Here is a 25026-nt window from a genome sequence, read left to right as displayed (position 1 = left end):
GCGCCTGCTCATCTTCTCCTTGCTCCATGGAGAAGTCTCGGGTGCATTCGAAGAGAAATAGACGAGAATGTCTCTTGCGTGCTGGGAAGCGAGTCACTGAGAAGCCCTGGGCGCGGTCCCGGCCGACGGGGCCCGAAATGGGGCCCGCGCTCACAGTCGCGGAGCCGCAACTCGCCGCAGAACCGCCCTGGGAACATCACGCAAAGTTGCAACACGCACTTGCAGCGGAAGCATTGCCTCTTGGACCCCAGGTCTCAGTATTTTGTGTGTGCTTAAGCAACAAATAGTTTGGATTTGAATTTCAAAAGAACCCTCCCACTGTAATTTTGAGAGAGAAAGCCCTTAGTGATTCTGGAAGTTTGTTTTCTGGGCTTCCCGGCCCCTGACCCAGGCCCTCAGGTCTTGGTAGCGTTTCTATTTTAAGACAAAAGGGAGAAGGACAGGAAATAAAAAGATGAACCTATTGAGAGTTGCTGACACTTTTATTTCTGACCTGGAACATTCCTTGCCCTCAATAAGGCCTGATTTTTTTTTTTTTTTTTTTGAGGCCATCTAAATTTGGTGCTGGAAGATCATTCCAGACCTTCTACACAGCTCTATAAGGCAAAAAGCCGCACACATTGCCTCCCATAAATTCCGTTTGAAGTCCTTTCTTCTATGTCTACATTTGTGATGCAATTAAGTATTGAATACATTTTCTTTAAAAAAAAAAAAAAAGCTGAAATGAGATTGAGAAAGACTTGGCAAAACACCCAATGAAAGAATTGTAGATGGGACTTGGGAAAAAAAGTCTTTATTAGGTACCATCATTCTCATTCTTGTTATTATTGACATCCTCGTCACTGTGAATCAGCCAGCCCAGCCTCCAACACACATACCACCAGCACAACTCCTCATGTTGACTCATGGGCCCCGAAACCACCCACAGACTAGATGAGGAAAGGGAGGCTCCATCTGTCCTAGGGAGAACGCTTTGCAGCTGCCCCCAGAAGACTCCATTCTAAGGTTGGAATGGGAGGAGGATATTATGTAAGTTCAAGAGGAGGAAAGAGAAAATGTTTTCTCTGTGGAAGCAGCATAGATGGATGGACTTTTGGTGGCTAAATGCCTTCCTCTAAATGCTAGCATTGGATACGGTTATGCGGGAAAATGTATGTGTGCATATGGGCACACCCCTCCTCCGAATATCTCTCTGGCAAAAGTTCCTCATACACTCACAAAAGCCGCCCCCATCCCTTTGGTAACAGAAGTAACTTACAGGAGTTTACCTTTGCCTCTGCTAGAAGGTCAATCTCTTTTCCGCTTAAGCGGAGATCTGGGCTGTTTCTGGCAGGGGAAAGAAGAGTATCACCAATTTTTCCTTTGACACATTTCTAAATCTGGAAGTATCTGGTAGAGTTACCTCAAGAATCATATAAGCTTGCATCACGATGAGGACTGTGATGGCAGTGGTGCATATGAGCCCATCAGGTCCTTTTTCACGTATTCAGTCAGCAAACTGCCTCAACCGTGTCCTACTTTTTCTTAACCATATAATTCCCCTTTCATTTAAGCCAGACTGTAGCTAGAGGGGCTCAAATAGGTAAGAGAGAAGATATTAAAGAGTTAAATGCACTCAAAGGGGAGAACTATTCAGGTTTCTTGTAAAATTACTGGTGGCATAAATAGGCCCCAAATACAGAAGGGAAGGGCTGACCTTCACTCGGACACCTCATTTGAGCACAGAAGGGGCCTGGCAATTACACATGGGGCCAAGTGGTCTATTCATCTCTTTGCCATCTTCAGCCATTAAAGCCCTACATAAACATACATTTCGTAATGAGACCCACCCGGTGGACACAGGCAAATGCCCACACCCATGCACACAGACCTAGTAGACCCAGAACACTCCCACACACATTAAAGCTTTCTGGAACAAGAGTTTACATAAGTAATGAAGTAAAAAATATGCCCCTCCCATCATAGATTATCTGCAGCAGAAACCTGGCAGGCGTCAGCCATGGTACCTGTGGTTTAAGCTCTCAGCTTAAAGCATCTGAAAGGGGCATTACGTGGGAAGGCATCTGGAGGTTTTACCGGAGGGCACGTCAGCGAAGGGTACAGCAACCTCTGAAGGAATTACGGGGAAGCAGTTACTAAAAAGAGGCTCGTCAATGTGGACGTTTGTGGGGCAAGGAGTTTAGTAATCGGAGGCTTAAACCATGCCTAAGAGAAGCATCCAGCAGCCTTCACAGTGAGCAGAGGGGGCAGAGCAAGGCGCTTTACAACCCAATGAGGCCCAGCACTGACTGCTTTCTTGTTCCCAAACCTGTCCAGAAAGGGCGGAGGAGACACCAGGACTCAGAAAGCTACTGGTTTCGGGGGAGGTATATTTTGAAGGCAACAGCAAATAGACAAGGGCTTGTGAAGGCTCAGGGGTGAGAGAAGCTGTTCTCCCTTTCTGACCTGCAGCCAAGCTTGCCTTCTGGGACTCCAGAGGCAGCCCAGCACCTGCAGTCTGCAGGATGTGCACTGCAGCTTTCTCTCTGCGGGGGCAAGTAGGTTGTGCCACATTCTGCAGACCCAGAGAAGGTTCTGGAAGTATCTAGATGAGGTGCAACACAATTAACCTCTGCCTGACTCTAAACACTGCCTTAGGAGGGCAAATGAAGAGCCTAAGAGGTAATAATTACACAAGGATTGCACATAGTAGGTACTTAATAAATATTTGGGGGAACTGAGGTCGGGGAGGGGCCCTGATCCAAGGCATCACTGAATACTAATTTATTTAGCAGGCTAGACTGAGGCTTTGGAGAGGAAAGAAGTCCTCAGTAAGCTTCAGTGGAGACTCTTAGGCCTTGATTATTGTGTCAGGAATCAAATTAATCTCCTAAGCATCCCTTATGGCCTTGGCCTTGCAAAGCCAGGCCTCTGCCACGCTCGGGGGAAGGGATGCAGCAGGCTTCCTGGGCAGAAGGATCCAGCTCTTGGCCTCCTTTCTCTGCTCCTCCCTCTACTGCAGGGACCTGCCCCTCCTCCATTTCCTCCACCTGGAAATTAATGAGCTTAGGTCTTGCCCCATCCGCTGCAGCTTGGTGGTTAATACAGAGCTGGAAATGGGATGAGATTGTGGCAGCGCAGTACGAGGGGGGTCTGTAGGACCAGCTGCTGCTCAGGGTCTAGTGATGGGAAGAAGGCCTGATTTGGGAAGCAGGTTCTTCAGGATGAAAAGCTTAACCCTTTCCATTCCCTGACAGCCTCTTTCAAAACAGTCTTTCCTCAGACCCCCAGTTGCACACATTCTGTTTTTCCTTCTGTTCACATTTTTAAAGGAACACATGTCTCCCTTGGGTCCATGTAGGTTATTGTGCCTCTCCCTTCCTCTGCAGCTCCTGGATCTCTGCCTGAAACTGCAATAACAGCTACAGGGAGGGCGTGAGGTGCTCCTTAGAGCCATGACCACGCTTTCAGCTCCGATGGAGCTTGTGAACCCGCTGGGAGCTGGCTCCTTCTTGTCCACATAGCCCAACGACTTCCTTAAGCTTGTCAGGTGCTCTCAGCTCTACAGCAAAGGGTGACAAACAGCTCCCCCTCTCCTTTCCAACCGCCTGCCCTCCTCCCCAAACCTCAAGCAGAACACAATATATCCGCAGTCCAGGCCCTGAGGCAGTCTGCCAGTCTCTGGATGCCAAATTATTATTTTTTTAAGGGCAAACCAAAAAACTCAGCTCAGAACAAAAACACAGTCACGGAGGAAGGTGTTGACCCACATACAATGAGTCCTGAGCCCAGAGAAAAATCTGCACACACAAGCACTCCGCAATGCGCTCCCAGGCGACCCCCTCCCCACGCACACCGCATCTGTGCTGCACAGATCTGCTTCTGTCACAGAATCAGCTTCTGTTTCTCTCCCTGAGTCTGCATCTCTAAGCCCCTGTCTGTCACAGGCTGCACACCTCCCCACCCCACGGGCTCCGGTGCGGGACAGGCAGCCGGAGGGAGCTCGAGACCCCTCCCCTCGCGCCCGCGGCTGCTGCGCGGAGGTCTGCGGAGGGCGCCTGGCTCTGTCGGTCGCTCCTTCCTTGGCGGGCCCTCGCCGACCCACGGTGCTCAGCCAGCCCCATTCTTGGCATTCACCGCGTGCCTTAATTGTATGGACATTTAAATCAAGGTCCGCTGTGAACACGGAGAGAGAGGCCTTTCTCCTGAGGAAGGAAAGGAGGAAGGAAGGAAGGAGAGGTGAAAGAAAGGAAGAGGGGTGGGTAGAAGATGGAATAAGAAAACCAGGAAAAAGAAATAAAAAGCGGCGCGTGTGCGTGCGCACTGACAGCGGGGAGAGGGATGGGGGTGGGGAGCGCCGGAGGAAGGGACCACAGCATCCTCCCCGCCGCAGCTCCCCCAATCACACAGACAATGAGATAACAGCGACGTCTTCCAAAGGCTCTTTGTTCTCCCCCATCCTTTCGCATCCAGGCTTTTTCCTGCAAAGCGGAGGGGGTGGAGGGATGGGGGTGTGGGTGGAAGTGGGAGACGGAGGGGTGCCTCCCCCGTGTTAATTACCCCGGCTCCCCTCGCCCCTTTCCCCTCGCCTCGCCTCCCCTGCAGCTCCAGACAATGAAAAAACAACATCGACCCCACCTCGCCCCAGCGCAGCAAACCCACCCACCCACCCATGTCGCCCTGTGCTTTGCCCAGGAAACTGAAGGGGGCTAAGAGGAGGAAGAAGAAGAGAGCGAAGGACAAGGAGAGCAGCGGTGGCTCGGCAGCGGCAGCCGGGGCTGGGCGCGCGGCCGCCGCCTCTTTACCTCCATCGCTGAGTGGGGGCGCAGCCGGGCCGGGCGTGCCGCAGGGGCGAGTTGCCGCGGTCCGGGGCTGGGACCTGGGGATTCAGCCTTCCGGAACTCGCCTGCTGCAGTCCTCTCGCTCAGGTCCCAAGTGGTGGAGGGGGGAAAGGAAGAGAGACGAGAGAGAGAGACAGAGAGAGAGAGAGAGAGAGGAAGAAGAAGAAGAAAAAAAAAAAAACATAAGAGCGAGGCCCATCTGGCCCCTCATCAGCTTTGTCAAGTCTTGCATACGCTAAAATGCTAATGACCTAGATAGCTCATGCAAAATGCAGCAGGGAGGGCGGGAGCGAGGGAGGTGGGAGGGAGGAAGAGAGAGGAGTGCAGGGGGGAGGGAGGGAGGAGAGGCGGAGGGAGGGAGAGAGGGAGAGAGCACCCCTACACTCTCCCCACCCCACCCCCAACTGTCAGCGGGCTTTACCAGGTAAAGGGTGGACGTAGATTTAAAAGGTCACTCGTGTATAATGCGGCTGGATTCCCGGGTCAAAAAAAGGGGGCGAGACAGAAGATGAGAGTCCCTAAAGCCAAAAGGACAATAAGACATCATTTTAAGCCCCCACCCCCATGCCCTGCTCCACCTCTCCACACTGTTTACACACAAATCCTGTCGCCGCCTCATGCATGTGCACGGACATGTCAATTTCTCATCAATTTCTCAGCGCTCCTATCGGCAGACACCCGAATTCTCATTCCCAGCAAAACTCATCCACTGGACCCGAGGGAGGAGAAGACCCCTTCTCCTCCTCAGTGCTCTTCGGGCTGGCCCATCCCTACTCACCTCCATCTCCACTCTCTACTCCCTTAGCCCTCCAGGCAGCAGAGGGCTCCTTCTCTTTTCTAAGCCTTGAGTCCCCTGTCCCCTTCCCAACCCCCGCATCTTGAGAAGGAGAGGCAGAGTAGCAGGAAAGCCAAGTCAAGTCCACCTAGGTCTCCCACAATTCAGCTACCCCTCCCAGAAAAAAAAAAGAGACCCCAACAACCCCGACCCCTCTCCTACGTAGACACTGTGAAAGCAAGCCACAGGGACAAATAAAATTCAATCCGAATACCCTCAGCGTTCCGCACGCCGGGCGGACGCCCTTCCGCAGCGGCCACGCGTGTTCTGGGTTCAGCGCTCCTGCGCGTCCCTTCTCGCCGAACCCAAGGTGCTTTGTCCCGGCGGCCACACAAGGTCTTCGGCTTTTTGTTCTCCTTTTTAAGAGACTGGCCGCAGTCCCCAGCGATTCAGCCGGCCCAACCAAAGGCAGTGGATCTACTGAAATGAAAAGGATCGAGATAATACACAGGCAGATGAATGAGGGGGGGATGCTGGAGGTGCAGGAAGCATCCTGGGAGCGGCCGCCCGCGCCAAGCCCGAACTGCTTGCTGCCTTCGCTGGGGAAGGCGCAGGAGGCGAGCCGGCGCTGGTGGTCGCTCCACCTGGCAGGAGGAAATGATAACCATGATAAGGAACGTGATGATGATGATGATGGTGATGATGATGATGATGAGCATGATTTAAAAAAAATCAGTCTCCCTCTTGGTGAACCAGAGCATGCGTGCCGGAGGGACTGCACTGCTGGCGGCGGCGGCCGGGGGAAGGAGAGCGGCGCAGGAGGCAAAGGTTGAGGAGGCAGCACCCTCGGATGAATAATAACACCGCGCCGCGCAAGTTGCGGAGCCGCCTGGAAATCCAGCCCTTCGCGTGAACTCGCGTCGAGCGCGGATTGCAGGGGATGAGGAAGAAGGGGGAGGGGAGGGGAGGGTGGAGGAGGGAGGGGGAGGGGTAGAGGGGAAGGCAGAGAGGGACAGAGAGAATTGGGAGCCTTTTAATTTTTCCTTACCAAGCCCTAATCTCGTGCGCCGTCCTCTTTGGCTGAGGTCGAGCTCCTTTTTAAAAATTATTACTCCTTTAAAGGATTATTCAGGTAAAGGAAGCCGCATCTGCTGACGGTTCCGAAAACAAGAGGATTAGGAGCCCGTCCACAGATCCAGGCCCGCAGACCCCCACCCCCTCTGCACCAGCACACGTCATTCTCACTGCCCCCGGGTACCTCCCTCTCCTTCGTGCTCGGGGAGAGCTGTGCCAAGGAAAATGCGGATTTGGGGAAAGTGAGAAGTGGGAGAGCTCGGAAGAGCGGGAAAGCCAAGGCCGGAGGTGGCGATTCGCACCCCCACACTCACACGCGCTTCCGTTTATCCGTTTCTATCCCGGGAAAAGGGGGCGCCTGCCCGAGCCCACGCGCGCCGCCCCATCTGCAGCGGTCGGCGCCCCACGCTCCCTGAACGCCCCCCAGGTGGCACCAGTCCCGGGCAGAGTCCCCTCGGCGGCCGCGGGCGTCAAATCGACACCTGACTCCACAGCCCCCTTCCCTCTCCTCTTCTTCCTCCTCCCCGGGGGTCCAGGCACCGCCGTGCGTCCACTCCCGGTCTCCACGGCTTAGGCAGACGGAGTGGGGGACTCCGGGGACCCGCGCGCCCTCTCCTCCTCGGCCCTGGCGGGAGGCGCCGGGCTGGGGTTTCCGCGGGCCGCGGCGCGTTTTAGGGCTGCAGGGGACGCGGCGGATGCGGTTGACATCACTGCGGAGAGCGCGCGGCTGCCGGGCCGCTGCGGCGACCTGAGCGCCGGTGCAGCCTCCCCCACCCCGCCTGGGCGGGCGTCTGGGCAGGACAGCTGCGGGGGGTTGGGAGAGCAGTGGGGGGGAGGGGGACGATCGCCCCATCCCCCGCCCCCCCGCAGTCAAGGTGAACATGAAGGAGAGCGGGCGCGCGTGCCCGCGCCTGGGAGACGCGCGGCCCCGCCCCTCCCGGAGCCCTCCCGCGCGCCCGGGCCAGATGGACGCCCGAGATTAGAGGCGCAGAAGTGCGCTCCACGACGGGCCCACCCGTCCCGCGGACATCAGACCTACTTCGGGGAGGCGCCTTTTGTTGTGGTGGCAGTGGCGGTGTTTGTGTCTTTCCGGGAGCACAGGGTGAGCTTGGCCTTGAGGAATGACTCAGAATGAATCCGCCTATAAGAGCCAAACTAAAGACGACCCCCCGCCCCAGCCCCCCAACCATAACCCAACGCCTGCCATGAGAAACGTTCCGACTTTCCAAGGGGTCAGTGCCTCAGCCACGAGGGGCAGCCCTGACCCGCGCGGTTCACGCACACGCAGGGCCCATCTGCTTCCCCTACTCCGGCTTTTCTTCTCTGATGACTTAAAAGAGAGTGAGTGAGGGAGAGAGAGAGAGAGAGAGAGAGGTCTAAGTGTTTCTTGGGCACTGCTGGATTCAGGGCAACTAGAGATGGGGAGAACAAGCCCCGCCAGCTAAAAGCAGCCCTGCTGAAACCACACAGCCCGCGAGGGTTGCAGCAGAGGCGCCCACCCAGCAGGAGTGGCTGCACGAAGGGTGACCCGGGCGCGGCCCTTCTCGCTTCGAGGCCATTTCGGCTCTTGTCAATTATTGGGTGTTTGTCCCAATATAAGTAGAATGGCGATCTCAAACCCTTTCAGCACTAGCCTTCGCTTCCAACAATGCACCACTAGAAGCTTAGGAAAGAAGCAGTTTTTGTAAATTTCAAGAAGCAGAAAGCTTTGGTTTAAACAGAGAGAGAAGGAAAAAAGAGGAAGAGGATGAGGAGGGGGAAGAGGAGGAGAAGAAGAAAAAAGAAGAAGAAAAATAAGAAATAAACCATTGCCTGCAACTGATGTTTAATTTCTGAAGACCATGCCTGATTGGAAAAAGCCATCATTTGGGCTGTCTTTCAGGGAAAAACTTACCATTGTGATAACGTTTCCCTCAAACTAATATACTTTTGTGGTGGAAAAACTACACTGGCAGTGGCTTGGTTCAAGACTCCCACCATTTTGATAAGGGTTTTTAGCTTCAGGACAATTTGTTTCCTATTCACTAAGAATTCCTTTCGCAGATAGTTTCGGAACTCCTTGTATATGGAGGGATGGGGCCGTGACCCGAGTTGGCCTGGACTGAAGGACAGTGGGACACGCTGCTGCTCCCTTTTCCGTAGTTTTTCTTAAAGGCCTGGTTTTGTTTAGATTGAGGACGGTTTCTGGCAGTCCCTCCTCGCCGTTGCTGCAATGCAGGGTATTTGCCGCTCATCTTGCGGCATGGGGGGAGGGGAGGAGAGAATGGTTTTGTAACAGGCTCTGCAGGCCTGAGTGGGAACGCCTTAAATGATGAGCCCCGGGTTAAAAAAGAAAAGAAAAGGACAGAAAAAAAAAAAAAGAAAAAAAGCAGCTGATGCTGAATTAATAGTTAGAGCATACCCCTGGGGCTTGCTCCAACTAGGGGGTCAGAAGTCCTTTCCCCTCCCCCAGTCACGGATTTCATATCTGTTTTTAACCAGTCTGATCGGGTGCTGGGACATTTGTGATGGCTTCTTAAAACCTAAACCTTTGGGCTTAAGAGTTGTCTATGCTCCTGATCAAACTCACCCCAAATACTAACATGTTAAGAAATTATATTGTAAAACCTCCCCAAATCCGATTGACTGGGCTGTTTGGGGCCCATATGGCCGGACAGCTGTGCTGCTCCACGTGAAAAGACATCATTGCCCTTCCGATGGTATAAAGCGAGGGTTCCCCAGAGAGCTCAGACATGACCTAAGTATTAGCTTAGCCTGGGGTGAAGACTGAGTTAAATCTCACTTCTTGGAGGTTAAAATAAAGACAACAACAAAAATCAAAAGAGATGCACTTTTGAATTCATGGTATATTGCATGCCTCCTGCTGGTCCCACCAAAGGAAGGAAGGACAACCCGAGAAATAAACTCTCTTTAGCTTACCACAAGCATGACGTTAGACAAACTGAAGACACAGGAAAGAAATATATTATTTGCCAAGCGTACCATGTGTCAGTGACATTTGTGGTTCCCTGTTCAGAGAAGCAGGGTTCTGACCTCAGCCGATGCCTGTGTTAACCATAAAGAACAGCCATCAGAGTGTAATTTCCATGGTGAGAAGATGAAACCGTGCTTTAAAAAGGAAAGCCCATTATGAAATGCAGCCGGATTTAATTTTTAATATGATGGCGGATCCCCTAACGCATTCTTTGCTGGTGTTTGCATTCAGGAGTGATTCATTCTGTGGCAGAAATCAAAATAACATTCTGCAGTACTTTTAAATGCGCTTCTCGTTTTTAAAGGTGTCCTGAAATAGAATATTCTATAACCTTTCAGTGGTGGTGGCTGGAGAAGCGGAATACAAAACTCTGTTCCTAGTGAAATGCTCAGTCTAGATAAGACCCGGCTTGTTCTTACTTATCTGTTTGTGCATAGCCCCTTGCAGTCTCTCCAGGCCTTAACAAATGTTTTAAAAATAAGGGAGACAGAGAAAAAGAGAGAGAAAAAAACTCTCACAAATCAATCTGGAAAGTGAAATGAGGGGAAAATAGTGGTTAGATGGTTAGATACATAAGCTTTTAGTCCAAGTCAGTCAACATTGTTTTGGAAAATTCTTTCAATAGTGAAACTCCCTCATTTGAAACCTTTATGTACAGTAGCAGGTACTGAAGTGTTTTTGTGTTCCTTGAATATCAGTTCACATTTTTGGAAATAGCTACAGAGAGTTCTGCAGTTACTGTGTCTTTAAAAAAACAATTTTGGAGGTATTATTTGCATAGCAAAACTAATGACGGAACCCTGGAGATCATTTGGTGCCCCCCTTACTACTATAAAAGAGTAGAGCAGGGCCCAGAGAGATGGAAAAAGAGCTTCTACAGATCATGTGGGTGGTTTGTAGCAATTTCAGCAGTGAAGTTAAGAGCAAATCCTCAGTCTCTTCATTTCTTGCCAGTATGTATTTTTTCCTCATGTATTTGAACATGAAAAGCTTCCTAAAGATTTTGGCAAATAAAACAAATAGTGGACCCTAGTGTGTTCATGTAGTGTTTAGCTTGGGTTGAATTTTGAAATTTGAGTTTTTTTCTATTTAAATGTCTCTAGTTTTAGCAATATTTCAGGAGGTATTTAGGAAAACACACCCAGCCAACCTCTTGTGACCCTGGAGGGATAGGGCAAGAGCCACACAGAAGTGTCAGAGCCTTTGACCCAGTGAATTAAGAGCCCCAACGTGTCTAGAAAATAATCACGTTAAAGCTAGGACTGGGGTTCTGAGGAAGGACTCCCCCAGCCCAAGACACAGCTATGGAAAACATAGTGTTCTTTCACAGTCATTCCGGGGGCAAGAGTCTGCGACACAAATTCAGTCTATCAGCAAATTGACAGTCACCACGTCAATTTGTTTTGTTTCTGCATTACTTAATAAATTATTCATATTGCACAAAAAAGGAATCTATTTTTTAAAAGACCCAAAAGAAAAATAAGCTGTGGTCTCGGACACGTGTGTGATCTTGCGCAAGTAAGTCACTTTCCTTGTTTTCTATCCTCTTCCTCAACATGAGTAAATGATTATGTGCGCCCGGCACAGCATAACTGAATGCTTTCTGTGTTTTCACCTAAGCAGATTCAACCTGAGTCCTGCAGCAGATTTAAAAGCCCTCCTCTTTAGCGCCCATCCTGACCTAGATTGCAGGATGAAGGCTAATGATTCATTTGCAATGCTCATGATGGGCATCTACTGCAGGGGTTCCCTCTCCCCTCCTTGTTCCAAAAGGAACCCTGTTACCCTTATCATCTGATATTACCACAAGTAAATATTTTTGTTCAATTGCTACATAGGGCATGAGGCTATTTCCTAATGAATTATCTGCCCCAGGGAGGCGAACTAAAACTCACCAGTGCTTCAGGCAATTTTTAGCATGTGTCAGATTGTGTTTGCATTAGAGAACTTGGACTGTGTTTTGGTGCAGGCAAACTGTTTTTCTTTTCCTCTTTGTGCAGAGATATACAATTCAACATACCTTTACAAGGAGAAAAGACTTGCTTGTGTGTGAGTCTGATGGGAGCATGAAAACGATGTTCTATATGCATAAAGCATGAGACCATGCAGAGGATGGAGTGCTCGTATTCAGTTGCCAGATATTGTTATAATGCAAACTGGACAAGGCTTTCTTTGAATTTCATTTAGAAGCAGCTACCATGTACTATACATTATAAAATCAGAGGATTACACTTGACAAAATGGCCTTGACTAATAATGAAGTGCCGATTGGTGTGTTCATTAAATACACAGATTTGAAGCAGAATTAGTAGCGATGACTGAAATGGAAATCTTGTCAATCATAAATGAGGCAGCTGACAAGTTAGAAGGGGGAAAAAACCCCTCAAATGTGACTCAGATCTTGTAGGTTTGTGTCTGAGGATGATTTAAATAAATTTGGACATTAGGTGGTGACAAGACAAAAATGAAAAATAGCATCTAATTGGGCAAAAAGACTGTGGTAGGCCTGGGGGATTGTAACAGAAAAAAAAAAGGAGATGGAAAACGGAAAAAGGAAGAATGAGGGGGTCATTTGCAGGATAGCTTGTTTGTACTGAATGAATGAAGAGATGAAATCTAGAATATTTATTTCCCAGTAGCCGACACTCAGGAGACATTTAACTATTGTTCATAAAATAAAATCAGTGTCCCTCCTGTGTTCAGCAGCATCAAACAGATTATCTGCATATATAACTCTGCTGGGAGGCGAGAGTGTCATCAGCTGGAAGTACAGTGTGGGGAACGTTGGCTTACTTTCAATCTTTAATTTCAAAATGCGGTAACTAGGCATTTAAAAACATTGTACGTAAGACAAAGGGCCACTGTATGGCAGCTCCATGCCAGCCACAGGGCTAGTTAGATGTTTTTCTTATATTATCTACAATCTCAGATCCACACTAACCCCATGTTACAAAGAGGTGACTTTCTCAAGTGCAGAAGCTGGCATTGGGATCCAGATATAACTGGCCCCAAAGACTCTCCTTTTTCCGTTACAACTGCATGCTGAAGTCTTCCCAGAAGGAACAAGAATAACATTATATAATGTAAAGCTGATATAAAAGATGCTAAGCGTTTGTCCTGCCTCATGTACCAAGTTGAAATAAGCAGGGTGAGGCTGACAGAGCAGATGAAAAACATCACTTAAGATCACTTTTTTCCTGCTAAACTCTGTTGTACACTATGCAAATATGATTGCAAAAGTGGAACATTATCAACATTTTAATGCTAGTTATCTTTCAAAGATGATACTCAGAGTAATCAACATAAACTTAGTATACTGTATCCTAAATAATAAAAATGTTGCCTTGCATCATTCTGATATCCTCAGTACGACCTAGAAAGCCGATCGGAATGATATATAGTGATAATAGCATGCTGCATTTAAACAGCATCCTAACAGTCACAGCGTTTGGCCACCTGGGTTGGGGCGGAAAAGGGAGGTTGGGAAATTGAGGACTTAGCAGCCCATTTGGGGGTACATTGCCCGGGGAAATTCTTGGGGTGGCAGGCTGTAAATCAGTATGAATGTATTTCTGGATGATCATCCTGTTTCCAGTCTCCCCTAAAGCCGGGCCGGTAAGGCAAGACCCCCTGCTTGGCAAAGATGTTCCCTGGTTTTTGGTGCCTGGGCAGATACCCTGAGTTGATAGTAAACAACAGAACACAAGGGATAGAAAAAGCAGGAAGAAATTTTTCTTTAAATGATGGGAACTTCATTTTTGTGGGATTTGCTTCTCTGTTTAATATATATATTTTTTCTTTGAGATGATGGAGCTGCCGGCGGACAGAAAAATATGGCGTTCATTACAAATTCCTTACTAGTCATCTGTCTACAACTAGAAGATTAGCAAGAGAGTTCCCTGTCCAATAAAGGAGCCAGCACGCTGGCAAAACGCTATGCGGTGTGGGACTGCCGGCCTGGGAGGCAGGAGGCCTGGATTCTAGTTCTAGGTTTGCCACAGACAGAAACCTTGGGCTAAATTATTCCCTCCCAGGTAAATGAAGAGTGGAGGGGCTCTTTCTGCCTACCCTGTGCTCCACCTTCCTCTTTGTTCTGTTTCCTGCTCCCCCTTCATGAGGATCCCTCCGGACTCCTCAGCCAATCTGCTTGTAGGGCAAGATCTCGACTCAGCAACTGGCACCTGACTGTGTTTACTCTCTTAAGGGAATTTTTAAAAGGCCGGACCATCAGTTAACATTTTGAGAACCCCTAAGCAGATGAGCCATGGATGTTTGGGGGAGACAGCGGATGCCTTCTGGGCAATGCTGAAACGGTGCTGGTTTTGTGTGGCTCCTTGGCCCCTTCTGCTGTAGACGGGACACCCTGTGAGAGAACAAGCATGGGTCTCAGAGCCGAGACAGATTAGAATCCACATCCCAGCTCCAGGCCCTACCTCCTCGGTGATTTGGGCCAGTTTTCCATGTGCAGTATGGGGACAATGATAGTCTCGACACCATAGGGCTGTCGTTTACTGAGAGAACACCCAGTGAATCCCAATTTTGTGTTTCTCCATCTTTCTGCCTCTTCTCTAAAGGATGGACCAAAGTGAGCTACCCGAGAGGCTGAGGTAGGGAGAATTGCTTGAATCCGGGAGGCGGAGGTTGCAATGAGGTGAAATCACGCCACTGCACTCCAGCCTGGGCGACAGAGCAAGACTCCATCTCAAATAAAACAAAACAAAAAACAAACAAACAAACAAAAAAAATTGGTGGACCAAGGTGAGCCTGAGGACTGCAGCTCCTGTCAATGGTTCCCAGCCCCAGAAGAAGAGCCGGCAGGGGCCAGCAGTGAACTGCCATGCTCCATGCCGTTCTCCAGCCTGTGTGGTCCATGGCTGGCCCGAGCCTGAGCCAGACGGAAGCCTGTGGAAAGATTATTTCATATCGATCCCATCTTTGACCCACCATATGACTGAACAAGCATTGTCAGAACAGCACATAAGGAAATGGGGAGGCACTGCTACCGCTCCTTTCAGAATTCCAGAAGGAGCTTTTAAAATCCTGAGGCAGGGTTTTAGAAACTCCTACAGAAATGGAGCTTGAACAGGAGCGGGGGACATTGCCTTTCTCAGCTGATTGGCCGTCTTGACCCCACTGTGTGTGGGGTGGTGGGAGACCAGAGAGAATCTTAGAGCTGGCAGGTGAGGAAATTGAGGTCCAGAGAAGTGAAGTATCTTCCTAGCCCAAGGCCGCAGAGTTATTGATTAGGTAGCTAGAAATCAAAAACAAAAGCACTGCACGACCTCGCAGGAAGCCAGAGGAAGGGACCGGTGAGAAGAGGTAGAGTTTTATGTTGAGGTAACTTGGAGAGTCTGTTGCCTTTCTTTTTCACCCAGCCTTAGCCCGGCCCTGCTAGAACCCCAAACGTTTAGAGCTTCCCTTGAAGAGAGGTAATAGTTACACCTATGTTAGAGTCATTGTCAGAATAGAATGACACAGTGCATAAAGAAATAGTTAACACAGTGCCATGTCCTAGTACGTGCTCAACAAATATTAGCTGAAGATATTTTTTACCTTAAAAAAAAAAAAAGAAAGAAAGAAAAGAAAAAGGCAGCCATTGGCAAATAAAGGCTGTTAGTATAATTGGTTTTATTCCTGATAAAAGCCAGAGAAGTTCCCTGATGTTTTATGGGTGATAGTTTAGCAGAAGAGGCTGATTGTCATCATGTTTTCCAAAGGTCTAAGAAACTCTCTTTCTTTTGGGGGACCTGATCCTTAAAGTTAATGTCTGTTTTCAAGGAAGTACACCCCACAGTGGCCACTTTATCATCATTCCATTGCTGGTACAATGTGTTAGCATGAACCATTACAAGAAGAAAAAGAGGAGAATTTAGATATAAATGTGAAATTCTTTGGAGATGTCTAGGAGAGACAAGATGAAATTAAGAACTTGTTTGATGTGATGGAACAACACAGGCTGCAATGAGAGAAAGTTCCAGTTTTTAACATCCTAAGGGACAGAATGTCAAAAAAATCCTTATGAAGCTTCTGAAAAATAGGGTCCAAAACCCTTCATTTCTGGCAATAAGAAGCCTGACAACCTCCTGGAAATTAGTAGCTAAAAATTTTAGACAAGATATTAGAGTATCATTTTAATTGCCTCATAGAGCTTAAAGGAAATAAATACAGCTAGATCAGAAAGAAAATCTAGCTATATGCTGTTTACAAGAGATTTATCAAAAACATGAGACAAAAATGATGGAAAAGTAATGATAAGTAAACACTAGTCAAAAGAAAGCTGACACAGTTTGCTAATGTTAGATAAAATAGACTGGAAGACAATAAACATTAATGGTGACAAAGATGGGCTGTATATAATAAACAATGAAAAAGAAAAACTACTTAGGAGAACAACTCTAAACTTGTATGCCCCTAGAAACATAGCTTCAAAATAGAAAAGCATAAAAAAAAAAAAGAAGAAGAAGCAACTTCGGAGAGAAAATGACAAATTAGAAAAGATATACAAGATTGGAACAACACAACTATCAAACATACTCTAACAGATACATTTGGAATTTTTCTTCTCAATAATTAAAACAATCACATTTTTTTGAGCACATGTGGGACATTTATAAAACTTGATTGTGTTCTAGCCCACAAAAGAAGTCTCAACAAATCTGTGATATCATATCATACAAACCGTGTCATTTGACTACAATATAATTCTGTTAGAAATAATTAACCCTCCCGCCAAATCACATACTTCTCCCCATAAATCTGGGGGTGGAGGGAAAGACATTTCTAAATAACTCATAATTCCAAAAAGAAATTATATTGTTAATTCTTGATTAATTAATTTAATGACTACATTTTAAAACTTTGTGTCATGGAGTTATAGTAACACTCAGAGGAGAACTGACAGTCTTAAAATACTTATATTAGTAAAGAAGAAAGACTAAAGATTGAAGATTTAAGTGTTCAACAAAATAAGTTAAAAACAAAAAACAGGTTAAGCCTAAAAAAAAAAGAGAGAAGGAGAAATAGAAAGTAGGAAGAAAAAAAGGGGAAAAGATGGTGAGATTTCGATCCTAATACCACCTGAAAAAGACCGTAGCTGGTTTATTGATGAGGAGAAACATCCTCCACTGCAAGTATCTTTCCCTCTCAGCTGATTGTAGTCTTTCCTCTGAGGGCCCTTCTCACTGATTCTGTGTTCCCTTTGCAGGGGTCTAGCTTGGTGTGTTCTTCCTGTCTGCAGCCTTCACATCTAGCCCAGGTGCTCTGCAATTTTACTGAATGACTTTTCTCCTTCCGTAGCTATTTGTGTATTTTGCCCTTTATGCTAGATTGTAAAGTCTTTGAGGTAGAAACGGTATCTTTCTCATCTCTGCTCCCCCACAACATGTAAGCCAGAACCTCGTGCAAAATAGCGACCTGGCATCTAGATGTGTTTGAAGTGGAATTGAGTTTGTAGACAGAGCTTCGGCTTATAGGCAGAGGAGGACATGGGAGAAGGAGAGTGGAAGTGATTTCGGACTCTCCCAGACTTGGGAATCTGGTGATCGTTCGGAATAAGCTAACTTCAGCGGCAAGGAGGGCTTTCCTGATGTGTGGGCCATGATTTTGTGGCTAAGAAACTAAAGAAAAAAGAAAGAATAATTGAAGGAAAAATTCCTTAAGCCCTTCTTTGGAGAGGAAACACATCCCTTCAGCTGTTGGTTTTGTAGAGGCACCTACTCTATTTCTGAGTTCTGAGTCCTGTCTGGTAGCACTGGCTGAGGAGTGGTTAGGGGTAGGGTAGGTGATTTTGGAGTTGGGTGCTAATCTGGGCTGAAGTTCCCCCACTACATTTTTCTTTTTTTGTGGTAAAATATACATGACATTTGCCACCCTAACCTTTTTAAGTTGTATAATTCGGTGGCCTTAAATATACTCACATGTGGTGCAACCACCACCACCATCCATTTCCAGAACTTTTTTTTATCATCCCAAACAGAAACCCTATCCCCACTTCTTTTTTTTTTTTTTTTTTTTTGACTATGCAACTTTGGTCAAGTTGCCAGTTTCTTCATCTGTAAATCAGGGCTAATCATATTATGTACTGAATAGGATTACTGTCAGGATTAAATGACATAATGCATGAAAACTGCTTAACATAGTGCCTGGCACTGTGTTTTATTGACTACGCACTGAATAAATGTTAATATAGGAAATGGCAAGAGGAAAGAGAATTTAAATCATTTAGAGCCAGCAGAGGGACACAGTAAATTTTTTCCCAACTCTGAATGTTTTGAACTAATGATTAGTTCCTGGAACGCATGCTGGGCAGTTTTGATGGGGCTTGACTGGAACTATAACTGTTGGCAAATAACCTCTCCAGAGCTGAAAGGTGTGGGGCTGGAGGAGGTTATTTCTAAAATCCTTCCACCACCAGTGTCACATCTAGCATGTCATGGAAACGCAAGATAATGCTTGAGTGAGTGAATGAGTGAATGCCTACGTATACATTTCAGTGCTTGAAGGGAGGATGGAGATCATTTTCTTTTAGTCGTCAGTTTGTCAGTGAGAAGGCTGAGACCCAAATAAGTAGAGTGACTTATTCAAGATCACACAATTAGGGGTAGAGCCGGTTTAAAAAGCCAAGATTCCTGAACATATTGTGCAATCTTAACTTGAAAGAGAACCCAGAGAAATGGGAGAAAAACTGGAGAAAACCTCAAAAGCTCACGCAGTTGCTAACTGAGAGTCAAGGTCTCCAATGTTCAATGTCATTTTCCCTTCTCTGACTGCACATCTGATCCAAAGTGTTGCAGATAATTGCTTTTTGTTAAGGAAAGAACATCCCCTTGCAGTTTAGGAGCAATGGTGATTCTAGTAAGGAAGATCATGGAAAATAACTGTTTTAAAACCATAATTCTTAGGGAAACTAGAAATTTTTAAGAGACCTCAAATAGCTTGCACTGTTTAACCTTACCTAGGCTCAGTCTGCTTCCTGGTCAGGTATGCATAGTAATACCTCGCAAAGCATGGCGAGCTTTAAATAACATAAAGAACGTGACAGTGGCTTGCACACAACCTGGCATATGGGTGGCGTTCAGCAAATACTTGTTGCAAGAAAAGGAGGATATCACTGATGAAACACACTCTCCAGCCCTATCAACAGCCCACTTGACTCTGCTGGGAAGACTTGCTGGTGCCGTATACACTTTGTTTGCAACGTGACCTGGAGAATAACCTCAGGAGAGGAGGTAACCATTAGGATGGAGCAATTTATAGCAAACACGTGCTGTTGTTTTGCTGCGGCACCCCAGGTTGCAGTTAGTCAGAAATGGCTTCCCATGTTTACTGGAAACATCGAGACGTGTCTCAGTGACACTAATGCTGCAAATGCAGGTTTCAGTCTCATACCCGGGGACACAGGTCACTTGGCACACAGGCAGTCACTGCTCACCCATGTAGAGCAATAGGAAGAATCCTGTACCAGGAATCAGAGCACTGGGTTCTAGAGGTGGCCACTTAGGAGCTTTGTAATCTCACGGCTTTACCTCTCTGAACCTCGGAATCCTCTTCTGTGAAACAAGGGGGTTGAATACATGATTTCTGACCCCTTCCCGCTTGAAAACACTATGATCTGTTTAGTTATTGCACTCACAGCTTTGCAAGTATTGCTGCTCAGTGAAAATGTAAGTGCCATACATGTGTACCATCACACACACACACACACACACACACACACACACACACACACCCTTCTAGACCCAGATTCTCCACTCAGGGAAATAGCATGAAAGAAAACCTGATGCCCCAGTGAATAGCCATTTTACTCACCACCTTTAGAATGACATAGCCCAGCTGCTTCTGGGCTAGAACCTCATCCTCCTTGTGACTCGATGCTTCTGCTGCCAAATGAGGTAGGAATGGTGCAATCTGATTTCCACCCCCTAGAGCAACTGCTGCTGCGGCGCTGCGGCCGCCCCTGCCTTTTCTACCATGGATGCTGCATCAGCACAGAAATGCTGAGCACAGCACATTTCTGAGCTTTGGGAGGCAGACCGGATTGCTGCAGAGGGAAATGGGTTTCCATTCTTCTCATGACTAGTTCCACACAGTGGGTACTAGTGGTGGGGGGAAATTTACTTGTAAACATTGCAAGCCCCAAAGGGATGAATGTGAGAAACCTTGGCTTTTGCCCAGATCAGAGCCCTTTTTGCAGTCAGATTGAATCAGAGCCCTTTTTGCAGTCAGATTGAATCGCTTGGGATTCTGATCTCTCTTCCTGCTCCAGACCTGCATAGTAAGGCAACATTTCTAAGTGTTTGTTGATGGTGATGATGACAGGGTCTTTAAAGCATCCTAGGGCAAATGCCTGCTTTTCTCTTAAAGGGTGACATTTCTGCAGGCTTCTAGGGTTCAGAGCGACATCATTCAGGGGTGATAGAATGAGCTATTCTTTGTGGTGCTGGCTTTCCTGGCGTAATCCATTTGGAGTAGAACAGGACAGAGCCTAGGACTCATTAGCTTTGGGGGAGGAGTTTGCGTTTTAATTTCCACAGATGTCTCCCTGAATTGCTCACTCAGCTTTTGGGGTACCAGTTCTATTGGCTAGTCTTCGCTTCCACATAAATCCTATAGCCGATGGTCTCCGGGCATTTTTGCCACCCTGAGGTTCAGTTTTCTCATCTGCAAAATAATATGACTCATGGTGTGATTATAACCCGGACATCCTGCATATGTACCCCAGAACTTAAAATAAAAATATAAATTAGAAAAAGAATTGTTTACATGACTTATGACAATGCTCTCTAAATCTTTTTATGATCCCCGTTGGTAAAAATTTTACTCTGCCCCCCAAATGTATGTATATTTATATATTTGTAAATTATATAATGCACTTATACCATTAGCCAACTATCTCAAGTCTTAATATACATTTAGGGTAAGGTTCATTATTAATAATAGTAGATATTAAATCACATTTTTAACCATGTGATAATTTAAAAAATTTTTGGCCAACTTCATATTGGATCTGAATAAGCCATCATTGTAATCTTGTAATGTGGTTGCAAAGAGCTCTAACCAGGAGTAGACCTGTCAGTTCTACCCTGTCAGGTTGCTTGTGTTATTAGTATTCACTTTCATTAGGGATTTCTTTGCAGGAATCTTTCTAAGCCAAGCAGCCTCTTTGTGGGGGGTGAGTTTAATTAAAACCAGTTTGTATAATCTGGAACTTCGTTTACCCCTCTCACATTGTGGAACTCTTGCTCTTCCCTCAGGATAATGTGTTTCCTAGAAGTGACACTTGGGCTACCGACACACAGACAAAAAAAGTCATCAGTCTCAACCCACATATTGAATATTAATAAAACTCCCTTTCTGATATTTTAGATTATAGGGAGGCTCTGATATTTTCCTTCCTGCATTTCCATGGATGGTTCTGCATATCTCCTGGGGTAGCTGCACCTTTTTTTTTTGTTTTTTTCAAAACCACTGAGTTAATGGATATAAACATGCTTTGTAAGTTGCCAAAATGGACTAAACCAAAGTGAGGATGCTGATATCTGGAAGAATTTCTTCATGTGTAGAGCTGTACTCACCTACAGCACTAAGGACACTTTCAGGAAGGATAGATCTCATTGGTGCTCACAATAAGAATTGGCCCAATAGGCCAGGTGCGGTGGCTCATGCCTGTAATCCCAGCACTTTGGGAGGCTGAGGCGGGCAGATCACCTGAGGTCAGGAGTTCGAGACCAGGCCAGCCTATATGGTGAAATCCCGTCTCTACTAAAAATACAAAATTAACCGGGCGTGGTGGCACGCGCCTCTAATCCCAGCTACTCTGGAGGCTGAGGCAGGAGAATCACTTGAACCCAGGAGGCAGAGGAAGGAGAATCGCTTGAACCCAGGAGACGGAGGTTGCAGTGAGTCAAGACTGTGCCATTGCACTCCAGCCTGGGCAAAAAGAGCGAAACTCCATCTCAAAAACAAAACAAAACTTTACAAAACAAAACCAAAAAATACAAAAGAATTGGCCTGATTATTCCTAGTTTGTGATTGGAGTCCTGGGCAGGGTAGGCTGGTCACATGGTCATATATAGACATTTCTGACTCCAGCGATGCCCCCTGCATGACTGCTAGAAACATCTCAAATGCACATTCCCATTCCTCATTCTCCAGATTGGAGACCCAGGAGAAGGATGCCTTCTGGGGTTTAGTATGACCATAGGATTATAAACAGGAAGAATGAAAAATGCTTCCACATTGTATTCTCAGAGGGCTTTGCTGAGTTGCAGAGAACCAGAACTATCAAAACAGTTCTAGGAGTTTAGATGGAAGACTCAGAAGTCCCTCTCTGGATCTTGAAAACATCAGTTCTTTCTTCAACAGCACTTAGGTTACAGTGTTCTGATATGAAATAAATGGGATCAAGTCATATTGGGTATTGAGGCAGAAGAGATGCTGCTTATGATCAGACAGACTTAGGGAGAGAAAGAGACAGAATATTCATAAATTATGACTTAGGCTAGGCTTCCTAGGGCGAGTCTCTGTAGCTCACCCTGGGATGACATTCACGGGGGTGGTGGGGACACAGACTTGAAGTCATTGTGCCCTGAAGATTTTCCTGGAGAAATCTAGAACCCCAGCTTTCTCTGGAATAGAGTGATAGTCTCTAAAGGACTCTTTGATAGTTTTCTGGGTCACTCTAAGGGCAATCAAGAAAGACCCCCATCCAGAGAATAGTCTGGCTTGACCACTGGAGGTAGTGATTATCTCTGGAGTAAATTTGGCTCCAGGAAGAATAATAGGGTAGAAGAAGCTCAAGGAGTATATGTTCTCCACTTCCAAAAAGAGGAATTAAAACAGGAAGAGATCATTTTAACCATATATTCCCTGAAAAATAAACGGCACTTTAGGGCCTTCTTTCTTAGTATGTTCTCTGATAATAGCAGAACTGTTGCTGGGCACATGCTGCCTAGCAAGACTACAGTTCCCAGCTTACCTTGCTATTAAGTGTAGTCATGTGACTGAGTTCTTGTCAATGGAATCCAAATCATTTCCAGGTCAGTTTATTAATAGAGTAGTGTGTTTTTATCGTGCTGTATTTCTCCTTCCCATGGCATAAACCTAGACATGATGATGACCAGCTTTGGACATGTGGATAATGATGATTCTTAAGGGATGGTTGAACAGTGATTAGATAATTGAATCACTATGTGGAGCAAAGCTGCTGTCCTATCTCCAACCCCAAACCTGGACTACTGTAGTTGATACTGTGGTAGGGCTTCCCAGGTCTTCCCCTTTAGTCCTGAAGCACTCATTTTCTCAGATTCTGGGAGCATTAGCACCTGATGGGTCACATTTGAATTCATCTTTAGGAATTGCTCTTGGCCAAAGAGAGCTGCGTCACCAGAATTTGCACTCCCTCCCCCAGGAGCATCCCACATCCAATGATTGGACAGTGCTAAGTTAAATTGGACATGCCTCAGTTTTAGACAACTCTAAAGGGACATCAGAGCCCCATGGGGCATTGGCTGAAGCTTCTGTTGCAACTGCAACAATCTCTCTGCCCAGTTGCTGCTCCAGGGAGTGCTCCCCAGTAAACCTTTAGCATGCAAGTCTCCTAATTAGTTTATTTCCTGGACAATCCAAACCAATATGCTACTCATATTGTGACTGTTACATTAATGTGGGGAAAAAACCCTTATTTATTTATTAGGTCTCCACAGTGTTGTGTTTATTTGTTACAGCACCTCAAACTTTACCTTCTTTCAATTATTGAGTAGTGAGAAACAAAGTGACCTGTGGATCAGATTTGACTCCTTGTTCTGTTTCATCAGGAACTCATTTTTTTTTTCACTTTGAACTTCACCTCTCTTGGCCCTAATCTTATTTGTGAAATGAAGATGTTGGATTAGATAATTTTAAACGTCTCATCCAACTTTAATAATCTGTGGTTATCTTCTTTTTAAAAAGTATTTCTTCATGAGGATGGAGAGATACACAGTGACAGTTGTATTCCTTAAAAATTTCCACCCAAGCAAAAGATTTGGAATGTGACCCTCCATCGTGACCTCTCTTTTGCTTCTACTCATCCCTTCTCCTTACCTTCTGCCTGCACCACCTGTCCTCTGTTTCTCTCTGATGCATCTCGTCCACTAGCCAGAGAGGAGGTCCAGAAAACCTCAGTCGTTTCTTTGAGCTCAGCTGCTTCTGTATGCTTCCAGCTGAAATTCCATCTGGAGCTAATGTTGTAGGCCAACTCCTCCTGTGAAAGCTGCCCTTTTTCCATTGCACCTCTCCGCCCCACACCCCAGGGGTGGCTTGGGCAGAACTGGCCACTGAGGACAAATATTGTAGTTTTTCTTCCCCAAGTCAGAGCTCTTTTGCAATCAAAAGGCTCCTGATACATGTCCCTGAGAACATGATGCTATGCCAGGCGCTGTAACTAGCTAGGGGGACCTGGCCCTGCCTTCACTGCACTTACATACAAGCTTGGGCATTGTCACTTGAACAGTCAGAAATGGTTAACTTTGTATTTAACAGTGCTTTGCAGTTTATAAAGTATGTTTTTTTATTACTTCAATTCATCTCTATGGAAACTCGGTATTATTATTCTTCTCATTTTACAGATAAAGAAAAATAAGTTAAAATGACTGTCCTAAGATCACATCCTAGTTGGCAGAATTAGGATTGGAACCTAGGTCTTCTAATCTCAAAACTTGTACTTTTTTTCTTTCCCCTTTTGCTAACCTAGTAAATTCCTTCTCAAGATTTGTGCCTAGGTCCTCTAGGCAGGTCACCGGACTCCTTTGAAACTTGGCTTATGTCTTGGTGTGTAAGTTATTAGTTTGCAATCCACCATTCATTCCCCCAACTAAGTTGGGAATGCCTTGAGAACAGAGATTGTGTCTTGGTCATTCTTGTGTTTCACTTGAATAACTAAATATTCTTGGTTGCCAGTAAATCAAATGGTTTTCTCCCTATAATACCAAAACCCTTTACATTGTGCATTGATGATAGTAATGAACATTGGTCATGTGTATGGACAATAGGAAGCTGCCCATGGGTGTCGCATTATAAGCCTTGAGAAATATCTTTTTATTGCCTTCAAAATACATTTCCCAAGTGGCAGTATAACTTTTCATTCCATGGCACACAAGGGTTTTCATTTTTTCCTTTTCTTTTTTCTAGAGACAGGGTCTTGCTCTGTCACCCAGGCTAGAGTGGTGAGGCGTAATCATAGCTCACTGCAGCCTCAAACTCCTGGGCTCAAGTGATTCTCCCATCTGATCCTCCCAAGTAGCTAGGACCACAGGCATGTACCACCAAGCCTGGCTAATTTTTGTATTTTTTTTTTTTTTTTTTTTTGTAGAGATGGGGTTTTGCCATGTTGCCTGGGCTGGTCT

At 46.3% G+C, this 25026-nt stretch overlaps 2 long non-coding RNA genes across 8 annotated transcripts in view; one reads left to right on the top strand and one right to left on the bottom strand.

Annotated features, from left to right (window-relative positions):
* Window positions 1–463: 463 nt before the first annotated feature.
* On the bottom strand, window positions 464–19565 carry LOC129524217 (uncharacterized). 7 transcript variants are annotated; one of them, XR_008667954.2, is made up of 5 exons: window positions 19451–19565; window positions 6644–6743; window positions 5870–6075; window positions 5242–5338; window positions 464–4902 (listed from the first exon to the last, which is right to left on the bottom strand). It is a non-coding gene; the product is annotated as an uncharacterized lncRNA (long non-coding RNA). The 7 variants fall into 7 exon arrangements; XR_008667957.2 differs by lacking the exon at window positions 6644–6743 and having other exon boundaries at window positions 5870–6072; window positions 19451–19562; XR_008667956.2 differs by lacking the exon at window positions 6644–6743 and having other exon boundaries at window positions 19451–19561.
* LOC129524218 (uncharacterized) overlaps window positions 19256–25026 on the top strand; it is a 51329-nt gene continuing 45558 nt past the window's right edge. The window contains exon 1 of the long non-coding RNA XR_008667958.1: window positions 19256–19533. This is a non-coding gene — a long non-coding RNA (uncharacterized lncRNA). The remainder of the gene's footprint in view (window positions 19534–25026) is intronic.

Source organism: Gorilla gorilla, chromosome 7 (assembly GCF_029281585.2).
Source record: "Gorilla gorilla gorilla isolate KB3781 chromosome 7, NHGRI_mGorGor1-v2.1_pri, whole genome shotgun sequence".
NCBI classification, from domain to species: Eukaryota; Metazoa; Chordata; class Mammalia; order Primates; family Hominidae; genus Gorilla; species Gorilla gorilla.
Note: the sequence above shows the minus strand (reverse complement) of the source record. Positions and strands in the feature narration are given on the sequence as shown.